The sequence below is a fragment of the Delphinus delphis genome, chromosome 1 (assembly GCF_949987515.2).
Source record: "Delphinus delphis chromosome 1, mDelDel1.2, whole genome shotgun sequence".
NCBI classification, from domain to species: Eukaryota; Metazoa; Chordata; class Mammalia; order Artiodactyla; family Delphinidae; genus Delphinus; species Delphinus delphis.
The window spans coordinates 55350583-55378508 of record NC_082683.1 but is presented as its reverse complement, the minus strand read 5'-3'; the positions used below and the strand labels follow the sequence as shown (position 1 = coordinate 55378508).

The 27926-nt window shown below is 42.1% G+C and overlaps 1 protein-coding gene, 1 non-coding gene and 1 pseudogene across 6 annotated transcripts in view; 2 read left to right on the top strand and 1 right to left on the bottom strand.

Annotated features, from left to right (window-relative positions):
* Positions 1 to 27926, top strand: part of JAK1 (Janus kinase 1) — a 235334-nt gene that overhangs the window by 74345 nt on the left and 133063 nt on the right. For 3 of the 5 annotated variants that reach the window (XM_060023215.1, XM_060023243.1, XM_060023234.1), the window contains exon 1: positions 18729 to 18954. The exons of 1 other annotated variant lie outside the window; for it this stretch is intronic. The gene's annotated coding sequence lies outside the window, so the exon portion shown is untranslated. Of the gene's footprint in view, positions 1 to 2781; positions 2891 to 18728; positions 18955 to 27926 lie in introns of those variants that run through there. One more of the 5 variants, XM_060023207.1, reaches the window with a different exon arrangement.
* On the bottom strand, positions 2285 to 16971 carry LOC132420348 (NADH-cytochrome b5 reductase 3 pseudogene; annotated as a pseudogene).
* TRNAR-CCU (transfer RNA arginine (anticodon CCU)) lies at positions 12246 to 12318 on the top strand. The gene has a single exon. It is a non-coding gene; the product is annotated as a tRNA-Arg (tRNA).

Genomic DNA, 27926 nt, shown 5'->3' with positions numbered 1-27926 from the left:
CATATTATTTAAAATTTTTTTTCCCTAATGCCCTATGTTCCATGGCAACAGTTTTGTCAACACTGTAATGGTTGGCCAGCATTGGTGCTGGTTGGTACACCCTTCTCCACAACTGTCGCCAAGTGTACAACTTGGTGCCAAGTTTACAACACAGAGGAGAAAGGCTTCAAGCAATTGCAAGAGAAGGGGGCAGCATCAAACATTAGGTCACAGGGCTCAAAGGAGGAGGATAAGAAGATGCTGGAAAATTAGGTGGAGAGTTGACACACAAGAACAGTTCAATTAGGGTATGTTTTTATTGTGGTGAAATTAACATACATAATAGGCTATTTTAACCATTTTAAGTGCACAATTTAGTGGCATGAATTATTTACACTGTTGTGCTACCACTACCACTATCTATTTCTAAAACTTTTCCATTACCCCAAACACAAGCTCTGTACCCATCAAGCAAATAACTTCCCATTACTCCTCCCTCCAGCCCCTGAGAAACACTAATCTACTTTCTGTTTCTATGTATTTCCTACAGTATTTGTCCTTTTGTGTCTGGCTTATTTCAGGGTTCATCCATGTTGTAATATGTATCAGAACTTCATTCCTTTTACTGGCTGGATATTATTCTATTGTACGTATATACCGCATTTTGTTCATTCTTCTGTTGATGGACAGTTGGATTGTTTCCACCTTATTGGCTATTGTGAATAGTGCTGCAGTGAACATTGGCATATAATACCTCTTTGAGCCCCTCTTTTCAATTCTTTTAAGTGTATACTAGGAGTGGAATTGCTGGTAGTTCTGGTTAACTTCTTGAGGAACTGCCAATCTGTTTTCCACAGGGACTGCACCATTTTACATTCCTACCAGCAGTGTATGAGTGTTCCAATTTCTCCACACCCTTGCCAACACTTGTTATTTCTGTTTCTGTCTGTTGTTTGTTTATTTGTTTAATAGTCATCTTCATAGGTATGAAGTAGTTTCTTATTGTGATTCTGTGTTACGTTTTCCAATGACGAATGATGTTGAGCATTTTAAAAATTGGGTTGTTTGTCTTTTATTGAGTTGTAGGAGTTCTTATATATTTTGGATATTAAACACTTACCAGATGTATGACTCGCAAATATTTTCTCCCATTCTGTGGGTTCTCTTTTCACTTACTTTTTTTTTTTTGTATTAGCAAAGTTTTACTTCTGGAGGGGATATATGTATACATATAGCTGATTCACTTTGTTTTACAGCAGAAACTAACCCAACATTGTAAAGCAATTATACTTCAATTAAAAAAAAAAAGATTTGCTTAGGTTAAAAAAAAGTTTTACTTCAATTTTTTTCCTGCTTATAAATAACTTTGAAAAACTTGATATGCATGAGGCTAACATAGCTGTTATTTAAAGGCAATGTAGGGGCCACTGAAAATGTCTCTCTGACAAGAGACATTGCTCAACATCTTCCCCACGCTGGAGGTGAAGGCAGGAGGAGGGGGTAGAGCTCTGCCATCAATCCCCTGCCCCAGTCCCCCTCCCCATGGTGAATCAGACTCTGCTAAGCTGACAGCTTGGAGCTCCTAAGGTTACCTGAATATTTCGGTGTGTTAGGGGAAAATGCCAGGGTTTCAAGATGGCCCATGTGCCAGCCTGATGGGCCCTCAGCCAGCACCTTCTTCCCACTCCAGCCACAAGAAGAGCCAAGCTCCTGGCTGGCTGGGGCCTGCTTGGGCCCTTGGGTGGGAGGTAGCCTTTCACCCCCAGCACCCCTCCCCACTCCCCGCCAGGAATTTTTGGTGTCCCCTGTCTCATGTGGTATGAGATGCTGCTGAGGCCTAGTCGTGGCTCTGAGGCAGACAGTGAGGGGTGGCAGGCAAAGGTCCAAGGACCGTGGCTGGGGGCAGTCCCGGCACCTGCAGCTCTGGGCTGCCCCTACTTTTATGTTTATTTCCAGACTGTGGACCCCCGCAGGGAGGGTTGGGTGGGGCATGGTGATGGCAGCCTCATCCCTGTAATAGGAGAAGAGGGCAAGAAGGGAGAGACAAAGAGTCATGAGGACAGGGACAGGACTGAGTGAGAACCAGACAGGAACTTGCCCTAAAGTTTGCCAGCTGTGGCCCACTTGAAACAGAGCTCTGCTTCCAAGGGGACCCCTCAGGTCAGCCCAGCTGGGTGACCACCCAGGGCATAGGCAGGCCAGACTGAACCTGGGCCCACAGCATTAAATAACATTGGCAGAGGAGGACTAGTTGAGGACAGGGCATGGTGAGTGTTCAGGGTGTGATGCTGCCAGTGCCCAGCCATCAGAAGGGGAAGCAGCGCTCCTTGTAGTGACCCACATGGTCCAGGTTGGGTAGGCAGGCATACTGGCTCGGGGCAGGAGTACCAGAGGCTCCTCCTCCAGGGCGGAATGTGGTCCTGGATCATCTCCTTGTTCACAAAGCCTGAGCTGTAGTCCCAGGCTTCAGGGACTTTGTCTACCATGTACCAGAGCTTGAAGCAAGTGGAATGTTCGTTCCTGCAGCTCCAGCTGCAGCAAAATGTCCTTCTTGGTCTGATTGGCAAAGAGCAGTTGGCACACGGTGTCATCCAAGTCCCTCATGATGGCACGGATCACCTGTAGCATCCAAGTGATGCTTGTTCCTCCTGTGATCATGTGAACAGACTTCACTTCTTGATGGGGTTGGATTTCTTGTCTGGACAGATGGCAAACTTTCCTTGGCCCTGGTAGACTAGCAGCCAGGTTGGGCCCTGGAACTCAATGATGTCTCCAATCTTCTTGTTTTCCAGGTATGGGGACATCTTTACTTCCAGTGGGAAACTTGGGCTGGGTGTCTTTGAAGTAAACCTTGATGACCAGGTCCACTAAAGCCCTTTCATCATGGCTGGAGATGGTGTAGGGCTCAATGGTAAGATTTTGGTGGATTTGAGCTGAAAAGTAGATGTGATGGCCTATGAGGAGGCCCAAGATGTAATGGGGCTGTAAGTGGAACCACTGGGTGTTACGGCGGATGATCTCCTCATCGATAAGCCACAGTGAGAACTTGATGTCCAGGCTTTCAAAGGTAATGGCTGGGGCCCAGTGCTGGATAGCAGGGCTATAGAGGAACCAAGCTGGGGAGAGCACCGTGTGGCCCAGTGTGCTCAGCTGGGCCCTGTGGTGGTGGCTACTGCCCCAGCCAAGAAAGTTGGGCTGCCTCTTTTCACTTTCTTATTAATATCTTTTGACGCACAAAAGTTTTCAATTTTGATGAAACCCAGTTTATCTTTTTTTTTCTTTTTGGCTGTTTTGGGTCTTTGTTGCTGTCTCTAGTTGTGGCGAGCGGGGGCCACTCTTCATTGTGGTGCACAGGCTTTTCATTGCAGTGGCTTCTCTCGTTGCAGAGCACGGGCTCTAGGCGCGTGGGCTTCAGTAGTTGCTGCACGTGGGCTCAGTAGTTGTGGCTCACGGGCTCTAGAGCTCAGGCTCAGTAGTTGTGGCGCACGGGCTTAGTTGCTCTGTGGCATGTGGGATCTTCCTGGACCAGGGCTCGAACCTGTGTCTGCTGCATTGGCAGGCAGACTCCTAAACACTGTGCCACCAGGGAAGTCGTTATCTTTTTTTTTTTTTTTTTTTTGGTAATTGTTCATGCTTTGGTGTCATATCTAAGAATCCATTGCTAAACCAAACGTCACCAAGATTTACCCCTATGCTTTCTTTCAAGAGTTTTATGGTTCCATTTTGAGCTAATATTTGTATATGATGTGAGATAAGGCTCCAACTTCATTCTTTTGCATGTGGAAATCCAGTTGTTCCAGAACCATTTGTTGAAGAGACTAATATTTCCCCATTGAATGAAAATAGTACTCTTCTGGAAAATCAATTGGCCATAGATGTATGGGTTTAATTTCTGGACTCTCAATTCCCTTTCATTGGTCTATGTGTCTATCCTTATGCCAGTGTCACACTGTTTAGATTACTGTAGCTTTGTAGTAAGTTTTGAAATCAGTTGTGAGTCCTCCAACTTTGACCTTCCTTTTTAAGATTATTTTGGCTATTTGGAGCCTCTTGCAATCCCATATGAATTTGAGGATGGGTTTTTTTCATTTCTGAAAAAAAGGTTGCTAGAATATTGATAGAGATTGTGTTGAATCTGTAAATCACTTTGGGTAGTATTGCCATCTTAACAATTTGAAGTCTTCTAATCCATTAACATGGATGTTATCCCATTTAGTTAGGTCTTCCTTAATTTCTTTCACAGATGTTTTAGAGTTTTCAGTGTACAATATTTCACCTCCTTGGTTAAATTTATTCTTGGGTATTTTATACTTTTTGATGCTATTTGAATATTAGTGGAATTGCTTTCTTTATTTCCTTTTTGAATTGTTCATTGCTGGTGTATTGAAACACAACTGATTTTTGTGTGTTGATTTTGTGACCTGCAACCCTGCTGAATTTTTTTATTAGCTCTAGTAGCTTTCTTGTGGATTCTTTGGAATTGTCTGTATGTAGAATCATGACATATGTGAATAGAGATATTTTACTTCTTTCTCTCCAATTTGTTTCCCATTTATTTATTTTTCTTACCTACTTCCTCTAGCTAGAACTAGTGTTGAATAGCACTATTCAACTAGTGTTAAATAGCAGTGATGCAAGTAGGCATCCTTGTCTTGTTCCTACTCTTAGGGGGAAAGCTTTCAGTCTTTTACTATTATGACGTTAGCTGTGGGTTTTTCATAAATGACCTTTATCATGTTGGAGAAGTTCCCTTTTATTCCTAGTTTTCTGAATGTTTGTATCATGAAAGGTTGTTGGATGTTGTCAAATGCGTTTTCTGTGACAACTGAGATGATAATTTTTGTTTACATTTGTTCTATTAATGTGGTTTACTACATTGATTAATTTCCTTATGTTGAACCACTCTTGCATTCCTGAGATAAATCCCACCTGATCATGGTGTATAATCCTTTTAATATGCTGTTGGATTTGGTTTGCTACTATTTTGTTCAGGATTTTTGCATCTAGAAAGGATATTGACCTGTAATTTTCTTTTCTTGTGATGTCTTTATTGCCTTTGATATCAGTGTAATGCTAGCCTTACAGAATGAGTTGGTAAGTGTTCCCTCCATCATGGTTAACTGCATCAACTTTGGAGGCAGATGGTGTCAGTTTTAATCCTGCTTTTGCCACCAAAAAGTTTGTAATAAGTTTTTCATTATTTATCCTCTCTAAACTTCAGTTTCCCATCTATAAAATAGGTGTGTTGGGAGTATTAATTGGGATCATTCATTGTAAAGCCAGTGGTGTGCTGGTAAAGGTTTAAAAATCAGCTCTCAGGGGACTTCCCTGGCAGTCCACTGGTTACGACTCCACGCTCCCAATGCAGGGGGCACAGGTTCCCACATGTTGTTCCCCTGGTCGGGGAACTAAGATCCCACATGTTGTGCGATGCAGCCAAAAAAAAAGAATCAGCTCTTAGAGAAAGTGGGAGTGGGAAACCCTGATCTGTAGTGTTTGCCTATTTCCATGGTGTAAATACTTCTGGCTGATTTAAAGATACCATTGTGAAGTCATCTAAGGTGTAGAGGAGAAGAAATGTACACAGTATGCTCTCATGAGCCAGTGGGAGCTGACTCCAGTACATCACTTTTTTAAAAAAGTATGAAGCACAGAATAAATGATCAATCATGAAATATTATCACTTCAGTTGCCTTTAACAAAAAGCATAAAATAAAATGAAAATAGAATGATTCCTGAAAAGTCAAGATATAAATCTCCCTTTCTATTGCCTTATGTTCTAAAATAATTTATATTCTAGGTACTTTGAAATGTTATCTTCAGATGGTCTGTCCTCTGTTGGGATCACACTGCATATCCCCTTACTATCTCTAGATCTTGTGTATCATTATTTACAGTGAACATAATCACAGGGCAGATGGTCTCTGTCCACAAGTCTGTCTGCCCTGCTGGCAATTGACCGCACCTGGAAAAACTTGTTACTCCTAATTGCTTAACCATGTTAACCTTGAAGGCTGCTGGAAAACTTAGAGGCATCATCCTGCCTTGGCTCCCTGGTAACTAAGGTGTTCTGCCTGATACTGGTCTTGACAGCAGTCACCATGTGCTCATGCTTCCCCTAGAAGGCATAGATTGCCCAACCACCTCATCAGGCAAACAATTCTGCCAATGTCATGTCCTCTAGACTTCTGCTCAGACCCAGGCTTAGGAACATTTATGAAGCAAAGACTGTCTTACCCTGTTCCCTGGGTACCTTTTCCCAATTCTTTTACCAAGTCACTGTTGTCCCATGTTCCTTATCCACCCATCTATCCATCCATCATCCATCCAACTAAGACTTACAGAATGCCTAATGGCTGCAAATACAAAGATGGTATATGGTCTCCATTGTCCAGAAACTCACCGCCTGGGATGGGGTAGGGTAGAGTGGAGACAGATATGCAAACAAATAGAATATACTGTGATAAGGGAAAGTACGAAAGTATATGCAAAGTACTCTGGGAAACTAAAGGAGGAATTCTGCTTGCCTCTGGAAGTTAAGGAGGTTTTCGCAGAGTGTGTACAGGTAACCATAGTGTAAAGCAGAGGCTTGGGGTCCGATATGGTAGACTTTGTGTGCCTGACTGTGCCATTGAACCTGATCCTTCAGCAACAGGGAGCCTTTCTTTTCTTTCCTTTTTTTTTAATTGCCCGGCATCTTAGAACTTCAAGGCTATGCTCCCTGTTAATAATAAAAAAAATAACCAACTTTTTAAGGGCTTATAATGTGCCAGATATTGTACTAAGTGCTTTAAAATCATTATTTAACTTAATCTTCACAACAGCCTTGGAAAATAGAAATTATTATCATCCCCACTTTACAGATGAGAAAAATGAAATTTAAAACTCTAAGTCACATAACTAGGAATGGGTAGAACTAAAACCTAGCTCTAATTCAGTGCTGAGTCTGTGCTCTTAGAAACACAAGCCAGCTGGACTTGGTATAGTTGAGGGCCTGGGAAGAGTGGTCCCATCTCCCCACACCAGCCTCCCAAAACTTCCTCCCATTTTACAGTGCTCATACGTTAAACCCTCTTACCACCTACCTGGGCCGATAGCAATTATCTGAAAGTACCTTGTTTAGGAGGCAGCGGTAGTTAATGTGGAGAAGGACTTCGAAGGATGTTGACAGCAGTGTGAATTTACTTCCAAGAACTGCGGTTGCTGTCGGCTGACGTTGAGTTAGTGATTAATATGCTCTTGTGTGATTCAGCTAATGTCCCTCCCAAATAATGTGTTAACCCAGTGAAAAAAGCACATGTCCAACTAAGCTGAATGTCAGACCTCTGTGTCAACTCCCATTTTACATTCTGTAGAAGGAAAAGCAGTCCCACTTAACACTGCTTACCAGGTATTATATATATATATATAAAATTAATTACATTATTAATTATATATAATTAATTATACAGATATAGAATTTAATTTAATGTTGACATCGACATCAACTCCGTGAGATTGTGTGTGTGCAGATAAGTAACCTGAAGCTCAGAAAGGTGAAACCACCTGTTCAAGCTCATGGAGTCAACTTCTTTCTACTACTCCAGGACCCTAACTATTGGGGTGGTCTTGTTTAGTTTATATCATAGTGAATAACCACTCTTCTTTTTAATACAGAAACGTTATTTATTTTTAGAGATGTCTCTAAAGAGCATTATTATTTTAGGGATGGGGGTAGTGGAAAGAATGGGCACTTTGAAGCTAGGTATTCCTGGGTTAGAATTCTAGTTCCTGCTCTGTAGTGGTGTGACTTTTGGTAAATTCCCTAATCTTACCTCAAAAGATGATTGTGAGAATTGAAGCCAGGTGGCTGGTCCCTAGGGGTACTTCAATACACGTTAGTCCTTTTCAGCTGCTAGTTGGTGTAACATGAATGAGCATCCCCAGACAACTCAAGCAAATTGGTTAAATAATCAATATATTCTTAGAGTTTATTTTAATTAAAGAAAAAAAACCTCCTACCAGGTGGCCTTTTGGGGGGAAATTTAGGGACGGTAGTGTCAAACGAGGCAAATCATACAGCTCCCGCAGGTTGAGACTCAACAAACCCACCAGTGAGGCCTATTATACCCATGAGAGTTCTGGGGAGGAACAGGAAAAGCTGCTGTGTTGAAGCTGCAAAAAATCTGGTCCGGGAGACAAAGCACACAGACAGATAGAAAGAGAAATAACCATAGAAGGCAACAGAGGGCAAGAGTCCAAGGAGTGATGCAGGCAATCAATACTGCATGAATTTGGAAGAGAGAGAGAGACCGCTTAGAAGGGGCCAAGAAACCTTTCCTGACCTGTCTCCTGCACTCCATCCTCCTTCTGTCCCTCCATAGTACTTCAGGTTTCTCTTAGAGTCTCCAGTGCACTTAGCTCTTTGTAACAAGGTGGAGAAACTTTCACTGTCTATTAATAGCTGGTGCCAGAATTCCTCTTGGGGATGGAAGCATCTAGGTTTGGAAAATTCGGTGTAATGGAATAGGCTGGGGAGTGCTGGAGGCACAAAGCTGAGACCCAAGGACCTGGCTGTTGGAGGAGGGACAACTTACTGTGTTAAGACAGGGAGAATTTGAGATGCGTGGGGCCAATCTGGGATGGAGTGAGCGAGGAAAAGAGAGGAGAGAAGGCAGAGGAAAAGGGAAGAGAGCAGCCAGCAGCGCAGCAAAGCTGTGATTCCTCCCCACAATTACCTACATCTCCAGCGATTGCTACTAAACCTAGGCAGCTTTGTAGGAGTGCCTTTGATGGGAAAACCAGGAAGAGGCCAGGTTTCGTTTCAACACTGCAGAACACATTAGACGTGGGGCGGTGGAAGTTACCCAGCTCTTGAAAGGGCTCTATACTTCTGCAGGCCAGGTAAAGGCTGGGGGTTCAAACCTAGTTTACCCAGATCTTTGAGAGGCAGACTTCTGATTTATCTCTCCAATTCCTTTCTCTTTTCTTCTTTGACTTTTCCTCCCCTCCGAACTTACAGTACCTGACACATAGTAGGCACTCCATAAATATCTGTTGTGCTGAATCAAAAATATGATACCTGGTTTCTGCTGTCATGGTACCTAAAATTGAGTGAAGACAACACAAACGCATTTCACACATAAAATTAAATCTAATCTTAACAATTCTGAGAAGGCTATAGGTACCCATTAAATAGGCCTAACACTTCTCTCTCTGTTTTTCAGTATCCTTCAAGGTTTTGCTTACATTTCATCTTCCAGGAAGCCTACCAGGATTTTCAGTGATGTGTCCTGTCTCTGAAATCTTATGACATTTCCTACCTGTATCAGCAAATTTGACACTTGATCACTTATTTTTTGACGGATGTCTTTCCTTTTTCACTACATACTACAGTCCCTGAGGGCAGGAAGCATGCCGCCCTTGGACAGAGGCGGCCACGCTCAGTGGCCTGAGCGTGAGTACATATAGTACCTTAATGCACATGGCTGTTCAGTTGATTGTTACTGATCATATGTGTCCTGCATCATATTCTCAGAAACTTGAGAACTTAGTGTGTGCTTGGCAAATATTAGTACTGATTAACTATTTGCTGAATTGAGTTGAATTGTTGGGTAGCATAGACCTCTGAGATTATAAGATTCCTAGATATCATTCTTGTACCAAAGAAACGGAAAATTAGAAATTAGGAAGGAATCAAATCTAATTCTTGTTAAGCTGTAATTTATCTTCCTATTGCTTTTGGGCATATAATTTAGGCTTTCCACTTCAAATGCAAATCTGATTTCTTGGCCAGTAAATTTTGTATGGCTACTGTGAGGTTAAGAAATAAATATGCATAGCATTTTGAGGCTGGCAGGCAGCAGAAGATCATGTGATCTAACCCAGGCGAAATGTGAGTTCAGAGAGGTTAAATAGACTGCCTTATGCTCTGTAGTCTGTTGTAGAGCTTACTTGCTTTCAAGTTTCCTGCTTTCTGTTCCAGTGGTCTTTCCAGGGCACTAAGCTTAGTTGTTAGAATAGCATTTCTTCAAAGTGTATTCATTATTAATGCAGTATACTAAGTCCCTGGGGTAGAATAAGCCTCATTATTATAGCTAGTAAGTCAGTCTAAAGCAATCTGATATTCCTGTAAAACTGAATAAATTTTGTAGTAAAGTATCCTTGGGCTCACTGCCTTCTGAGGTGGCCATCGTCTCATTTGTCCTATATTAAAAAAAATCCATAAATGAGCCCTTCTGTGTTAACATTCATTATAGCTTAGCTTTATTGATTCTGTTATAGTGCTGTTAATTACAGGAACCACAGAAATCTTCAATTAGGTTAAAGCCATAATAAATAAGATTAGTAATACTTATTCTGCTCCGTATATTGAGTGTTTTTATGATAAACTGATGTTTATCTTTTCAGATATTACTACATTAACATCTTATAAAATAATTATATGAGATATTTTAATTTTTTTAGACAAAAAAATTTGAGTATCTTCTAATAACTAGTGATGTTAACTATCATTATTAATCCTCGTGACAACCCTATGAAGTGGACATTATGGTTATCTTCACTTACAGATGAAGAAATCAAAGCTTATAGAAATTCAGTGTCTTGCCCAAGATCCCACAAGAGGGGAAGCCAAGATTAAATGAGATGATATATATGTACCTAGCACAGTGCTGAGCAGATAGTGTAGTGAATAAATACAAGTGGAAGAGTCAGTGTGAAGTGAAAATAAGTGAAAGCAAAGATGAAACTGTTGTGAGGATAGTATATGAAGTATGTGTTATAAGTTCCTATACATTATACATATATGACTAATATTTGATTCTGAGCTTCCTAACAATCAAAGGGAGAAACGTAATCAGTTACATAAGGGATAAGTAACCTTGCTTAAGAGAAGTATATACTCAGCCATAAAAAGGAATGAAATTGTGTCATTTGCAGAGATATGGGTGGACCTAGAGACTGTCATACAGAGTGAAGTAAGTCAGAGAAAAACAAATATAGTATATTAACACACATATATGGAATCTAGAAAAATGGCATAGATGATCTTATTTGCAAAGCAGAAATAGAGACACAGACGTAGAGAACAAACATATGGACACCAAGGGGGGAAAAGGGGATGGGATGAATTGGGAGGTTGGGATTGACATACATACACTACTACGTATAAAACAGATAACTAATGAGAACCTACTGTATAGCACAGGGAACTCTACTCCATGCTCTGTGGTGACCTAAATGGGAAGGAAATCCAAAAAAGAGGGGTTATATGTATATGTATGGCTGATTCACTTTGCTGTACAGCAGAAACTGACACAGCAGCGTAAATCAACTATACTCCAATTTAAAAAAAGAGAGAGAAGATAAATATTTCTGGAGCTCAGACCTAAGGGTCCTTTTTCAAGACAGAGGATTTACTTTAGCGGGGACCTTAGAGGTTGAGACAAAGTCACTATGGGATGCTGTTAGAAGCCTGGAGAAAGTGATGGCCAAGCCTGAGTGAAGTGGAGAAGCCTGAGTTGCCCTGGCAGGAGGCAGAGGAAGGATTAAGAAGTTGGAGGGGCGTACTAGAAGGGAAATGTTATGGAAGACCCACCAGAGCATTATGTTCCATGGGAGGCCTGAAGGACACAACATTCACCTAAACCATTAAGAATGGCTGAGGAATATTTCATTGTGTATATATACCACATCTTCTTTATCCATTCATCTGCTGATGGACATTGTCATACTTGTTTCTTGATGGAATTATACTAATACATGCTCCTCAGCTAGTAACTAGCTAATTAAGGGCCATCCATGCACTGTAATGTGGTTGGAATAGTGAGTTTGTATACACCTTCTTACCTAACCTTCATAATCATTTATTGAGGTAAATGGGCTGGGTAATATTATTCCAATTTTACATGTGAGGAAACTAAGGATTATTTTAGGAACTTGCCTGGGGCACACAGCTAGGAAGTGGCAGAGCTGAGGTGAAGTTCAAACTTAGGTTCACATTTACTCCAAAGTCAAATTTACGACTAGGCCATGGGACAGTTGGGCTGAGGGCAGAGATATCATCTTATGAGAGTCGAAGTATCTGAGGAAGAAGGATCTCATGTCTTACAGGAGTGGGCTGAGACAGTTCAAATCAGATCAAGGTTTATCTCAAGCAATAATTTGAGGGCAGAATCAATACCGTATCAAATGTGTGATGCCTTGAGACATCAAAGTTCTATTCTAGACAGTATCCCCTCAGTAATTTTAGTCTGAAAAGGTTTTAAAGTGTGCATTCAGGAACTTCCCTGGTGGTCCAGTGGTTAAGACTCTGCGCTCCTGATGCAGGGGGCCAGGGTTCGATCCCTGGTCAGGGAGCTAGATCCCACATGCCATAACTAAAAAGATTCCACATCCTGCAACTAAGACCCGGGACAGCCAAATAAATAAATAAAGTGCACATTCATAAGCATAAATATGATTCATTTGCTTTCATCTTTTTTCTTTCATTGAATTATACTTTTAGTAAATATCTATTTATCTTCTACTACATGTCATGCATGGTTCCTTCTAAGTAAAAAATTATATAGTTTCCTTCCTATTACATTTAATCAGACTCTTTTTCTTCCTTTCAGTCTATCCTTATGAGTAAGTATTTTCAGTGGTCTGCTGTATTCATGGTACTAAGCAGTGGAAAAGGATCTCTTAAAGTGTAATCATTTCACCATCATAGATGGAGCCTAACTCAGTGCATCAGAGGTCATATAGAAGATCTGTCCAGTTACCATCTAGGTTTAGTTTCGAGGTAAAAGATTTAACATTTAATTTTACTTTTCCTTTTTTTGGAGGGTGGGATGAGGGAGAGGGATTGTTAAATGAAGGGCATACATTTATTGAATACTATATTTTCAACATAAAAGACAGTCTTGATTGTAAAAAAAATAGTACTTTAGACACTTCAGAGCATCCACTGAAATTTTAGATGGTTTAAATATTGGATATTTAAAGTATTTAGCTATATGAAACCTAGAGTAATATAGAATGAACACATGCCATTTCCCTTTACTTTCTATCCCTTAAATCTTGTTTTTTTCTCAGCATGTATCACTACTGGCATTATTTTAATTATTTATTCATTTACTTGTTTTCAACTATGCTCCCCAACTAGGAACCTCTTCTGTATTATTTCACTGCTATATTTGCAGGACAGAATAGTGCCTGGTACATAGTGGTACTCACCAAATATTTGTTGTATTCATTTATTTAACCTAAAAAGAGAGGATAATTTCCTAAAGAATCACAGATGATATCACAATGCGAACAGACAGACAACAAACCCAAAACCCACAGCAATTCAACATGCTTGACTACAAGAAAACGGAAAACTTTTACAAGCATAGTTTTTTAAAGAGCAAATAGTATGCTGAAAAAATACATATCAAAAGCATGACAGAAAAACTATTGCTATTTTAATTGAAGATCCTATTATTACAAATTGATAGAAGATACTGTAGTGGACAAAGAACAAAAACAGACTGTATTTCCCCTACCCACACCGGCACACACATTGGTAAATTAAAAGAAACACGAAAAACAGAAACTAGTGAGAAAGCATAGGGAAAATTATTAATCTCTTTAACAATCATGGAAATTCAAAATTAAAGCAACAAGGTATATATATATATATTTTTTGCAGTACGCGGGCCTCTCACTGTTGTGGCCTCGCCTGTTGCGGGGCACAGGCTCCAGACGCGCAGGCTCAGCGGCCATGGCTCACGGGCCCAGCCACTCCGCGGCATGTGGGATCTTCCCGGACCGGGGCACGAACCCATGTCCCCTGCATCGGCAGGCGGACTCTCAACCACTGCGCCACCAGTGAAGCCCAACAAGGTATATTTTTAAAACATTAAAGTTATAAACCATTTAAAATGTTAAAATGTCCATTGTTACAAAACCTAACATTGTGTACATTTTTTAGGGCAGTGTAAATTCATGGAAATTTCTTGGAAAGTGACTTGCCATTATGAATCTGTGAATCAAGAATCTAAAACTATGCAGTCTATTTGACTCAATAATTACATCTCTGTGAATCCCTCCTAAGGTATTATCTAAATATTATATATTTAATTATTATTTAGGTTATTTGCATGGAGAAAGTCATTAGTTATGAAACTTCTGTAGTAAGCATTTATAAGTAAAATGCTTATAAATTAAAATAAGTTTAAGGAAACATTTACAAAATTACATGTACACCATGATTATGCTTATATTAAAAATATCCCTAGTGAAAAAATAACTGCAAGAAAATCTGAGGTGATTTTGCCTCTCTTTTTTAGTTTCCAGAATTTTATGATTTGTACAGTGGTATTTTAGTTTAGTTTTGTTCGGTATACCTTTTTCTAAAAATATTTATTTATTATTTTATTTTGGCTGTGCTGAGTCTTAGTTGCAGCATGGGGGCTTCTTAGTTGTGGCATGTGGGATCTAGTTCCCTGACCAGGGATCGAACCTGGGCCCCCTGCATTGGGAGCGTGGAGCCTTACCCACTGCACCACCAGGGAAGTCTCTGGTATAACCTTTTTTTTTTTTTTAATAAATTTATTTATTTATTTTTCACTGTGTTGGGTATTCGTTGCTGTGTACAAGCTTTCTTTAGTTGTGGTGAGTGGGGGCTACTCTTCGTTGTGGTACGCGGGCTTCTTATTGTCGTGGCTTCTCGCTGTGGAGCACGGGCTCTAGGCATGCAGGCTCAGTAGTAGTGGCACATGAGCTCAGTAGTTGTGGCATGTGGGCTCAGTAGTTGTGGCACATGGGCTCAGTAGTTGTGGCTTGCGGGCTTTAGAGCTCAGGCTCAGTAGTTGTGGCGCACGGGCTTAGTTGCTCCGCGGCACGTGGGATCTTCCCAGGCCAGGGCTCGAACCCATGTCCTTTGCATTGGCAGGCAGATTCTTAACCACTGCGCCACCAGGGAAGCCCACTGGTATAACCTTTTAAAGGCAAACCTCAGTGTTTGAATCTAATATATTTTCCCATTGTAATCTAGGAAACAGCTTTTGCAGAGAAAGACTGGTGAGCAGATGCTCTTTTGATGAAAATTTATGTGTGAAACCTATGTATGTATGATTGCTGGCTGGATGATTTTTTTTTAAGAGAATTTCCTAATAAGAGGCTTCTACTTCATTATATTTAGTTTGGTTCAGTTTGGATGAATATTTGTAGCAGATTGTAGGTTTCTTGCTACACATGACATGTTAGAAGGAGATAGGTTTATTCCTCCTTTTACACTGTTCTCTCTCTCCTGTATATTCCCTATAGAGTAACCTTTAAAAGCTTTTCTATTTTCAAACATAAAATTGAATTCCTCGCCCAATTTAGTTGGTGGCATCCTTGGTCAACTCGTCGACTAATTTAGAGAATTTGGGAATCATGTGAAATTCCTTCCTCTGCCTCAGCACCCAGATCTAAGCAGTCATCACCCACTGTCTATTCTATCTCCTCAGGTTTTTGACAACTTCTCAGTATCCCCCCCTGGTCCACTGCCTTAGATGTTGGTCTCATCACTTGCAGTTTGAAGTTCTACTATGTTATATGATTAATCTCCTTGCCCTCCAATCCATCTTCCACATTATCCCTATATTAGTGGTTCTCAAAGGGGATGATTTTTGTCCCCCAAGGCATATTTGGCAATATCTAAAGACATTTTTGGTTGTCGTAAGTGGACCAGGTGGACTGGGGAGTTGAGGGGGAAGAGTGGAGGGTTGCTACTGGCATCTAGTAGTTAGAGGACAGAGATGTTGCTGAACATCCTACAGTGCACAGGACAGCAACCCTACCCCCATAACAAAGAATTTTCTGGCCCCAAATATCAGTAGTGCTGAGGTTGAGAAACCCTGCCCTGGAGTGATTCTTCTCAAATAAAAATCTGCTTACATACCTCAAAAACACACTATTTATTTTGGGCAGAAGTTTTTGCATAAGGCCCTTCTTTTCTTATTCCCCAGTCACACAGCATATACTTATTACTGCCTGAATGTGCCACTTTCTCCTTGGTTCCTGTAACCTACCTGCTACTTGTAGCTGCTTCTTTTATTTTCGGTTTCTTCAGGCTGGGTTTCATGGTTCTTCTCTTGATCACTTTTAGAAGAGCATGAATCATACTGAATGGTTGCTTATCTATCTCCTCCACTAAACTGTGAGCACCCAGAGGACAAGGAAACCATGCCCCATAGAATTAACAGAAACTGGTAACTAACAGAAATTCCTTAGCTTGTCTTAACAGCTTGCTAAAAGCCCCCTCTGCTTGTAGCCTGCCTTCACTGAGCAAGCCTTAATTATTTTGTTGCAAATTGCATACCCTCCAAGCTTCCCATAGCCTAAACAGTAAGATGTTTGCCCAAGTTGTTTTCCAGGAACTTGGGGTCAGCTGAGTTTAGTTTGAGCTCCAGCTGGCTAAGACTGGTTGGGACCACTGACCCTAAAACTGGGTCTGTGCAAGTGTTCCATAAATAACCTTTTGAAGTCAGAGGGCCAACAACTGTACCCTCAGATCATGCCAAGTGCCTCCATTTTTGAACGTGCAGGCCATGAAGAAGCATGTAATTCAGATACTCCTGTGCGGGACCTGATTATCTCACCTTTCCCCATGCCTAAGACCACACTGCTTCCTTATTTCTGAAATATCCCAAGCTCCTCCCCTTTGAGGAGGCAGATTTGAGATTTATTCTCCCATCTTCTTGCTTGGCTGCCTTGTGAATAAACCCTTTCTCTGCTGCACACCTTGGTGCCTCAGCATTTGGCTTGCTGAGCTTCCGACAAACAAACGTGGTTCAGTAACATCAGGAACTGGGTCTTGTTTTTGGAATCTTCAGGACCCAGTGCAATGCCTGGTATAGTGGAATGGATCTGAACTCAACCAAGGACCTCTGCTCATTCCATTTCATGAGCCCCGCAAAGCAACCAGATTTGTTCTCGGGCTTTTCTGACTTTCATTTTTCTGTACCCTTTGCCTTACCTGAAATACTGTTCTTTCATGTTTCAGTCTCCACTCATATCACTCCCACCTGTTCCTTAAGGCCCAGCTTGATTAAAAAAAAAAATCACAATAACTTACTAAGTCCACCACTTGTGTCAGGCCTGGCATTACCTTAGTTCACTTTTGGCATAGTCTTTATGAAGAAGGTATTATCCCAATTTCACAGGTGAAGAAAATAATGCAAACAGCCTTGAGTGGCAGGTGAGGTAAGACATTCACTCAAACACCCACAAGGTAGGCAGCTGGACTGACCTTCCCCACTTGATTCTCTTTTCTTCTCTGTTATCTTTGCTGTTTCCTTCCAGAAGACACCCTAGAGATTGTTTAGTCTGCCCCTCAACTCTTTTTTTTTTTTTTGCCCCTCAACTCTTATGAGTAAACTGTGAACTGTTTAGGGCAGGGGTCCTCAAACATCCCTCCACACACACACAGCAGGAGGTGAGAGGCGAGTGAGTGAAGCTTCATCTGCGGCTCCCCATCGCTTGCATTACCGCCTGAACCATTCCCCCCTCCCCCCGCAAGTGGAAAAATTGTCTTCCACAAAACCGGTCCCTGGTGCCAAAAAGGTTGGGGTCCGCTGGTTTCGGGTAACACAGGTGGTTAATGGTGGGAGCCAGAACTAAACCCCAGAATTCCAGATTCGAATGCGCTTCTCACGCACCACGTACCACACCCAGCACTTGCTCCATGTGAAGTAAGCTGCCAGTAACTCTTCAAGTGTCCAGGAATCCTCCAGCAGGGTTGGTGGAGTCAGGGCACATGGGGAAGCCTCAGTGAGCAGTGAACCGAGCTGCAGAAATCTGATCACGCATAGCTTAGGCAGATTCTCATCCAAGGATTTCCGGGGAGAAGGCACTGGAGTATTTTAAGCATGGGGGTGAGTGGAACACGTTTGAATTTTTAAAAGCTCACTTTGTAGAATTAATTGGAGACTGGATTGAATACAGAGTGACAACTTAAGAGATGTTTGTGGTCCTTCAGATGAGAGATGGTGGCAGCTAGGATCATGTTGTCGGAACACTTAGAGAAACAAATGGACTGGAGACATATTTAGGAAGTAAAATCACCATGATTTGGTCGTAGACTGCCTATGAGGTATGAATCTGGCTATAGTGTGACCTTAACTAAGATAATTAAGACTTGTTTCCTCAAAGATAAAAGGAAGATAAAACCTACTTTGAGGGATTATTAGTAAAAAATGAAAATCGCTGGACACACATTAGATATCAACAAATGTTTTTATTAGTATTTATAAGTTTTTAAAAAACTTCTAAGACCTTGAAATACAGAATGGGTTGGACGTGAAGTAACCTGTTAACGTTGGAAGGTTAATTTCTTAAGTTCCTATTACTCTCATGCTTCACAAGCTCATCTCTTGCTTGGTGGCAAAAAGGGGCAGAGGACTGTGAGAAATGCATCGCAGTGCACAAAGATATGGTGAAGGGCACTCCAAATTCGAGACGGGTAAACCTATGGCCAAATCCTGACAATTTCACTTTCTGCGCTCGCAGATCTCTCATTCTTGCATTGCTGTTTCTAGAATACGTGCTGAAAAGAAGCGAGTGAGGGCTGGGGGAGTGAGAGAAGCCGCATGGGGGCGGGGCGCGAAGGCTAGAGGCGCTGGGTCCTGCGCGGAGGCGGTGCCGCCGCCTCCGCCTTCACCGCGGTCCCCGCCCCCCTTTCCGGGGGCAGCCGCGCGTGACATCACGGGGAGGCGGGACCGGCCGCGCGGTGGTAGGCGGGGCCAGCCGCGGGGCGAGGCGGGAGGCGGTTAGCGCAGGCCGCGGCGGCCGTGGAGTAGCAAGCAGCCGCAGACTGCCGAGCCCAGCGCCCCAGCCCTGGTAGCCCACCCTGCGTCCCCTCCTCAGACCCCGGTGCGTGTTCGCTGGGGCTCTGGGGGGCTGGCCGCTTAGGGAGCGGGCCGCCCGACCCTGACCCGCGCAGTGACCCGGAGCCCCCTGGCCCAGGCGCACACGGAAGTGGTGAGTGTCACCGACTGGAGGTAGAGAAGCCTGCGGCGCCCGGAGGCTAGGGGCGGGGAGCCGGGCGCTGGCGGGAGGCGCGGCCGCCGCTCTGGGGCCTCGCGCGTCGCGCACCCGGGGCCGCTCCTCGAGCGTGGCTCTGGACCTGGAGGCCGGGCCGGGGCGGGGTGGGGGCGAGCGGGCAAGGCGGGGGATTTCCAGCTGAGCGGAGACGGCCGGTGCCGGGAGGTCGGGGGCCGGGGGCCCCAGGCCCGAAGGGGAAAGGTTAAGGCTCGCTGCCCCCTCCCCCAGAGCGCACACCAAGTTTTCATCAACAAGCCTGGGACGCGCTGACATCCTGTTTATACCACCCTGAGATACAGGCGCGGGCTTGAGGTTTGACGTCCCTCGCTGTTGCACCGAGAACTTGACCGCCAGCTCTCTGACAGAATTGCCGGGGAGCGGAAGGAGGATTTTTCAGGCCTCAGGACGGATGCTGAGCGTCTTAGCCATTTGACTTCTTTGCCATCTCAGCGAGGGAAAGTTTCTGGGATTTGGGGCCCAGTTTGGGGCAGGGGGGCGTCTGGGGACTCAGGAGACGCCCCCTTTCCTTTTAGGTTCTGTTGGGACACTGGCCCCAGGTAGCGGGCGGAAAGTCTGAAAGACGCTCACTGGGCGAGATGGCCAGGGAAGAGGAACAGTGAGAGCGAGCCACTCGGGGAATTGCGAGCCCTGCTGTAAAGGGACTAGTAACCGAAACTGGGGCTGGTCTCTGGCTCCTTGTGTAACTCCTCAGACCCCATCCGCACGCCGTCGCCAAGCATCAGAGGGAGACGTCGCTTTAGCAGGACTAGTAAACACCCCTCTCAGGTCACTCCCCTAGGTTCCAGGGATGTGGGCGCCTTGGATGTGTTTACCGAGGAACTTCTCTAGGGGACTAGATAAAGGGTATGATTATTGCCAGGTGTTTGTGCACATTTTTTTGTTTTTTTGATTGTATATTCTTTGCGAATTCTTGTGTGTCCATGGGAAAGAGGATCCCATCCTCCGTGCCACTTTTCTTAATACGTGGCTGTGAGCTGTCTTATGCCCCTGGTTGGATACATGCTGTTGACTTTTTTTTTTTTTTTAAGAGTGCAGGGCTTTTTTCTCAGTGGCAGGAGTTTACAGCTGTATAAAATTGTTATTACTTTTTTGGGGGGAGGAAAGCATTAAAAACCTGACATAGTTAAGTGATGAGTATAATGCAGAAACAACTAGATGTGATCATGGAGTGTTTGATTGTTGGCTATTTTTTTTTTTCAGAAAAAAGATTTGAGTTATGGGCATTTACACAGTGGAAAAAATTTTTAAGATGAACATTTTATATTGATTACATTTTTGTTCCTCTCTTTCCGAAACTCCATTTTTGTTGTTTCTGCCTTTGCTTTGGGTGACTGATGTTTTTCAAGACCAGGCAGTCGTTTTTATTGAAGGATCAATGTGTTCTTTTGTACTTTGTGGTGAAGGTTAATGGAGGCTACAAGGGTACCAGACACTTTGGGTACAATATGCATTGTAATATGGAGAAAATGTCTCCTATGTATAGATCCAGATCACATTTAAAGACGCAGGTACCTGTGTGATTGTGGACATTATGAATAGGAATAGTCACAACCTCTTTAACTTTGCATGTCATATTAACTAAGCACTTACACCGTATCTTAGTTTCTCTAAATAGCTACAAAAATGTATTTTTTTAATACTAGGATTGCAGTGTGACACTCCATGTTGAATAAAGCCAGTTTAGTTTCCCTATTCCACAGTATACTAATTGCTTATTATTATTGGGAAGTGATGATAGAGGGTGAATAAACTATACATACATAGACAAAATAATTCAAACATTTCCCGAAATATAACTACATTTCAATTTGTTGTAATTTAGTCAGTCTTAATAGCAATTTGGCTGATGTTCTATATGTACTTGTAATTATCTTTCTGATCAATTGGTATCTACCTTTTACAGATGTAAGTTGTTAAGGGGAATTGGCTTGCAAAATGTTTTCAATTCAAGCGTTTGCTAAAAAGCTGGTAGAAAGTAAGGAATTTTGAGGGCAAAGTTGCTTTTTCAGGAAGAGACTCATTAAATGGCATGAAGAAATTTAAGCTGAGTGCTTTTAAATGGGATAGTGAGGTCTGCCAGTTTAGATTCTGGGTTCACAAACACTAGTGGTTTCAACTGCAGACCACAGATTCTAATAATGTTTTGAAGTTATCACTCAGTTTCTTCTGAGTGGCTGGAAGTAACACATATATTTGGACAGAAACCCAGCTGGAGCAGGTATTGAGAATGTATAGGTTTATACCCATTTTAATAGAGTGGACACTAAGGTACAACTGCATTAATAAGGTTTATTAACAAAGACCAAGGTCTGTTTTTCGACTCCTCTGTTAAGTGTTTCCTCCCCCCACACACATTATTTTATATATCTTTATTATGTATATACTTATGTTCTAATGAGGTCATATGCTTTTAGAAGATTTATCATCTGAGATGTGAGTATTTATTTACAAGGAAGTTTTTCTTGTTCATTTCCACATTTAAAAAAATTGTTTTAAGTGGATAGGGAGTTGATTAATTACTGAATCTTGCTGAGCAAGCAGCTTCTGATGGTCTGACTTATGGTGGTACAGTGTTCTGTGGAGCCTTATCATAGAATAAAGATGCCAGAAAGAACCTCGCAGATTCTTTTAGACCAGTGTTCCTCAGCTGGGTGTGATTGTGCACCCAAGGAGATATTTGAGGTTTATGGAGACATTTTTGATTGTTAGAACTGTGGGGGCGGGGTGGGGTTGAGAGGAGGCAGTGTTACTGGCATCCAGTGGGTAGAGGCCAAGGATGCTGCTCAACAGCCTACGATGCACGGTGCAGCCGCCTACAGCAAAGAATTATTTGGCTCAAAATATCAATAGTGCTGGTCTTGAGAAATCCTGTTTTGGAATGCCAGGTGGGTAACGAGAAGAGCCTGGCTTCTGTCATGGCAAGCTGCTTCACTTCAGGCCCCTATTTTCTTCATCTGTAAAATGAAAATAAAAATATCCATCTTGGCAATCCCACAAAGCTGTTGGGAAAAACTAGGTAAATGATGGAAACTGAAGTGCTATGCAAATTATAACTATAACTATTGTGAAGACTTTTTTTTTTATTGAAGTATAGTTGATCTACAGTGCTGTGCCAGTCTCTGCTGTGCAGCAAAGTGACTCAGTGATACACATAGAGACATGCTTTTTTACATTCTTTCCCATTATGGTTTATCACAGGATATTGAATATAGTTCCCTGTGCTATACAGTAGGACCTTGTTGTTTATCCATGCTATATATAGTAGTTTACATCTGCTAATTCTAAACTCCCAGTCCTTCCCTCCCCCCTCCCCCTCGGCAACCACAAGTCTGTTGTCAGTAAGACACGATTTTCTAAAACCAAATGAATTGTTATATATACTGGTCGTTGAGGAGGAAAGGGGTTGAGGCAGTATGTTGAATGCCAAGATTGGATGGTTTGATGTTACTGAATTCTTTGTTATTCATTTTTTTGGGTAGAGGAATTATTTAATGTAGTTATGTAATTATTAGAACATAAATTTTTTAACTTTTTTTTTTTTTTTTTTTTTGCGTTACGTGGGCCTCTCACTGTTGTGGCCTCTCGCGTTGCGGAGCACAGGCTCCGGATGCACAGGCTCAGCAGCCACGGCTCATGGGCCCAGCCGCTCCGCGGCATGTGGGATCCTCCCGGACCGGGGCACGAACCCGTGTCCCCTGCATCGGCAGGCGGACTCTCAACCACTGCGCCACCAGGGAAGCCCAACTGTATTTTTTTAAACATAAAGATTATTTTCTCACTATAATGAGGGAAAACTCATAAAAAAATTAGAACATAGAGGAAAGTAGAAAGCACAGGAGAAGAGTCATCCCTGGTCTACTCCCTTTTCCATTTAAGGACAATAACGTTCTTAGCAATTTCTTTTCTGTTAGAGTCATTTATATTGGAAGAAGAGTTAACGATGAAAAAAGCGGCAGTAGTGACCAGGGAAGGTGCTGTTTGTTTCTATGCCCTTCATTTTCTCTTTTCTAATAAATATGATGTACGGGCAGTTACATTATAGGAAACATTAGAGGAATTGGTTCACTATTTTTATACTTTGCGGGCTAACCTCCAAGCCGTGTTCTTGTTTGGCATGTTGTTTCCTCTCTGCTTCTTGCTCTCCCCTGAATTCAGCTAGGTGTGCCACTATTGCTTCCTGTCTCGAAACCCTATGGTAACATGGGCTTTTAAACAGCTGCCATGTTGAAATGACCGGGTTTCTGGGGCAGGAAACTACTTCCTGTGAGTATTCTTTCCTCTGAAGTGCACCAGCTTTTTTGGCAGTTTGAGGCAACAAGAAAGCATAAAACTTTAAGTTCATTTCTGTGGTATATTTACTTCTGAGGTTTTATGATCTGTGATTCTTAACAGCTGGCAGCGGGCACACATTTTTCCTTGGTGCTCTATGAGTAAACTGCCGATCCTGAGGCAAGACCTGCTTTAGAAGCAAAACGAACATTTCTTTAAGTCTACTCTAGGCAGAAGACAGAGCTGGTCTTTGTTCAGATATTTTTAATCTGTGGTAACTGAATTTACTTACCAGTAATATTCACACAGCATTTTGTTCATCCATTTATTCATTCAGTAAATACTTTTTGAGCTCCTGCTATGAGTCTCAGGGAGTGAATAAACAGAACAAAACAGGCAAAAATCCTGCTTTTATAGAGTTTACAGTCTAGTGGAAGACCCTTGAGCCTGTTCAGAGCTTCTCAGTTGCAGGTTATACACGGCAGCCACTGTGACTAGAGCAGGGTACTGAGAGGCAGCAGAAGGAGGTAGGGCTGGACGTTCAGGATGGGGCCAGACTGTGAAGACTGCACAAGTCCGTGAACAGTGTGAGGTCAGGGACTGTGACCTGTGTTGAACGAATGAACCGGGAAGATGGGAAGCCATTCACAGTTTTTGAGCTCAAGAATAACATCATTAAAAAATGCAACAGCTGTGAAGCACTGACAGTTCTATAAGCGGTCAGCTTCATTTGACCATTGTGCAACTCTTCATCCTCCCCATCACAGAAAACATTCCTTACTTATCCACCACTTATCAACTGTTAGAAGGCTACTAGGAAATAGAAAATGCTTAGAGCCAAAATAGATGTCATGAAGTCTGTATATGCTTTCCTTATAGTAGAGTAAAACTTATTTTTGGTTTGCTTTTAATTTATAAAGGATTTGTAGACAATCTACCTAACTGGTTTTCAAGTCAATAGGAGATTAAATACAAAAAACACAAGAGATGGGAATTGTTAAGAGGATGAATACAGGAAGGAACATTCTCTGAGGCAGGCAGTGTTAATTTTTATATTGGAAGTGAATGAGGAGAGGTTTATGAAAAGCAGAGCCATAACTCAAAAAGTGAAGCACCTTGGGTGGGGCCATTTAGTGGAGGGGCGAATGCCATCGTAAATACCTTAGCGTATTGAAGGTGTCACTTTCACAGTACAGTACAGTAATTGGTGTTGATAATGACCAGTCCATTAAGAAGAGAAGAGGTCAAGTTGTGGAGCATAATGGAAATGAGGCCATATAGTTCTGGACTCTAGCAGAAAAGGGCAGCCTGAGGGCTTGGGAGGTGTGCAAGTGGTGGGCAGAGGTGGGGGTGGAGTAAGAAGCTGCAGTCAGGATTGCGACAGGACAGGCTTGAAGAAGAGGTTTTCTTCAGTGTTAAAACCCAGTGAGGAATCTTTGCTTCACAGAAGGAGCTTTCATTCTTCAGGGTAAGTGATTGGAGAGATCTGCAAGAGGAGGCTGCCTCTGCAAAACTTAAAAAGGGGAGCTGTGGCTATCTGCAGAGAAGGGGGTAACAGCTGGAACCCACCAGTTGGGGTGGTGCGGGGGACTAAATCAGGTCAACTAAATTACGCCTCTAGATGGTACACAGACTGATTTACTGTAGATTAGTCTTGTTTTTCATAATCTGTGTTTTTGGAAGCTCTGAAGCTGGACTGTTGGTTTGATCCTAGCTGTAAGAACGTGGGCCTGTTTCCTTATCCATAAAATGAAGATAAGATAGTACCTACCTCTAAAATTGTTTTGAGGATTGAGTGACTACACCTAAATACACCTAACGATTTTGGAATGGTGCCAGGTACATGTTGTGAGCTAAACATTTGTTAGCACGTGCGCTCTCTTTTTTTTCCTCCTTCTGATTGGTGAGTATGCTTTGTGTTAAAAACAAAGAGCTCAGATTATATGCAGAATGCCTTAAGATGGTAGGGAAGTGTGACCCACTAAATGCAAAACAAAGAGTAGCTGATACATTCTATATTACAAAGGCTTCAGTTAGAAATGGATAAGTCAAAAACATTTAGGCACCTAAAGAAGGCAGTTTCTCAAATCTAGAAGAGATATAGACCGCACCAGGGTGGTAGGTAAGTTATTTTTAAGAAAAAATGAGAAACAAAGTGTTTTTAATTTTACTTTAAATGCCATCCAAGGTATATAATTTGGTAGGAATGTACTAGACTTCCCAGGAAAGTCAGTACTGTGTTGCTCTCCCTGATTCAGTTTACTTAGCGAGCGGTGAGCTGTTGGCAGAAAGGCACAGGCATACCTGTTTGTAAAATGGTGTCTTTAGAGTTGTGTGGAAATTTAAAATCTTATAAATCAGATAATATGCTATGGAGTTTTGCTGTTTAATGAATTATAAAAGTGTAAGAGAACTCTTAAATATATGTTGTTTCCCCTGAATGCTGTTTTATTAGTTCCTTTTTCCATGTATGTGTTGCATTTTCCTAAAACAAGATTTACCCCAAATATAAAATTGTACAAAAAGCTGGTCCTTCCTCCTAGTCATATTTTGAATATATCTGTAGTTCTTTCTTAGTAATGTTTATGTTGCATTTATTCATATTCTCAAGAACAGTAGTTGTCATGTGGTTGGAAAAGAGCTCTTGATGATAGTCTCATCCCATGTGCTTTGATACCAAAGACATTAGCTGTCTCTTTTCCTTGTCTTTCTATTTGAGAAGGAAAATAACCGTAGAACTCCCTAATTTTTATTGGGTGGGGGGGTGCAGTAGGTAGGGAAGTCCAGCTCAAATAGTGAACAGGCTGACCTGTAGGTATTTAAAAGAATAAATTTAGGTCTATTAATTTCAGGTACATTAATTCAGACAAGTTCGAATGTATAAAGTGGGAATAGATAAGAACAATTTGTAATTAATGCAACTCTTGTTTTTAATGGTGTTTTAAAGGGCTTAAGGGTATTAGAACTGACAACAGTTCATTCAGTTAAGCACAATTATATCTGCAGGCTTATTTGCACAGTTAATTAAGCTCAACTGTAGCAAGGCTGTAAATTATAGCAATTTTTTTCAATTAGTAGAATTTAAAATAATCTTTTATGTTATGGTGAGAGAAAAGACAGAAGAAAAATATCAGGGAGAAAACAATCTACCAAATGTATATTTTCCGAGTGAAAAATCTTGTTATTAAACTAGTTTAATTGATCACACACAGGGAGGCAGACAGATGTGACTCATACAGTAAAGAAGTGCACTGGATGTTTGGATGTTTTGCCAGGTACACCTGCAAACCCATTTTAGGGCTAGTTCACAAAGTACAGACTTAAAAAAGGAAGATGCTTAATGCCTAAATTTAATATTCTGAACGATTTTGTTCCAGTAAAGCCATCTGTAAAATTTTAGGCAGGTCTGCTAATCACTGTATATCAGTTACCTAATTGGGAAAATCATTTGATGTTTGGTGGTATCTCCAAAACACCCCATCTCAGTTGGTCAGAAGTAGGAAGGGGAGGTCAGAGGAAGCCAAACTGGCCTGAACGTAAATTGTAAGCCTACTTGATGTGGATTTGTGAAGTAGGCCACTTGGGATGCACAAACTGGCTGAGACAAAAACGCTCTCAGGTTTTCATGTTCATTCCATTATGTAACAATTATCTGTAGATTGCATATTACGTGAGAACAAGACGGTCCTGATTTCTGCCCTCAGAAGGTTCCTTGCTACTGGAAGACAATAACTCAACAATTATTCAACTGTTTGTTTTAATTATGCTGAGTACCTGGAGAGATGTCTTAGTTTGGTATAAAGCAGAGGTGGGGGGCAGTAAGAAGAGGGGGTCTTTGTGACACATTTTTTTTTTTACATTGGAGTCTGAAGGGTGAAGGAGTTAGCCAGGCTAAGAGAGTGAGGAGCCTGTTAGCGCAGGCTCACAGCGTGCGCAAAGGATCTGAGGTGGAACCAACACTGCAGCTGGAGCAGAGAGGACCGAGAGGCAGGCTGGTGAGGTCAGACTTGAGTCACTGTATGAAAAACAGAAGGATCCCCCCACCCCTACCACACTGGGAGCACCTCTGCCCCCTCTGCTGCCAAATGCCTTGAAAGCCTTACTTCTTCCCACTCACTCATTCTTTAACCCTTTGCAACCTGACTGCCACCTCCACACACTTGAGACTTATTCTTTGAGGTCACCAGTGACTTTTTGCTGTCATACTTAGGCCTTTTTTCTGTGCTTGTTATCTAAAGCATTTGATGCTGCTAAACACCCCCTTCCTGTCTGGCTTCTGAGACACAATACTTCTCTCCTTTCTGTCTGTGTCTTTGCTCTCTTCTCTTTGGTGTCTTCTCTTCCTCTCCTCTCTCGCCGCCCCCAATACAGACTTTCCTAAAGGTTCTGAGAACGGCAGATCTTATTTATTCCTAGAACTGTGCAGATGACCTGCTTTCACCTGTGCTCCAGTTGTCCCTTTTATTCATATTTCTTCTTCTGCACTCCCTACCTCCCCTAATACCAGCTGAGCAGCTTTAGGCACTGGCCAAGGCACTGGGGACACAGTGGGGAACAAGAGGCAGGGCCCTGTTCTTAAGGGGCCAACATTCTAAGATGTTAAACTTGGCGATAAATAG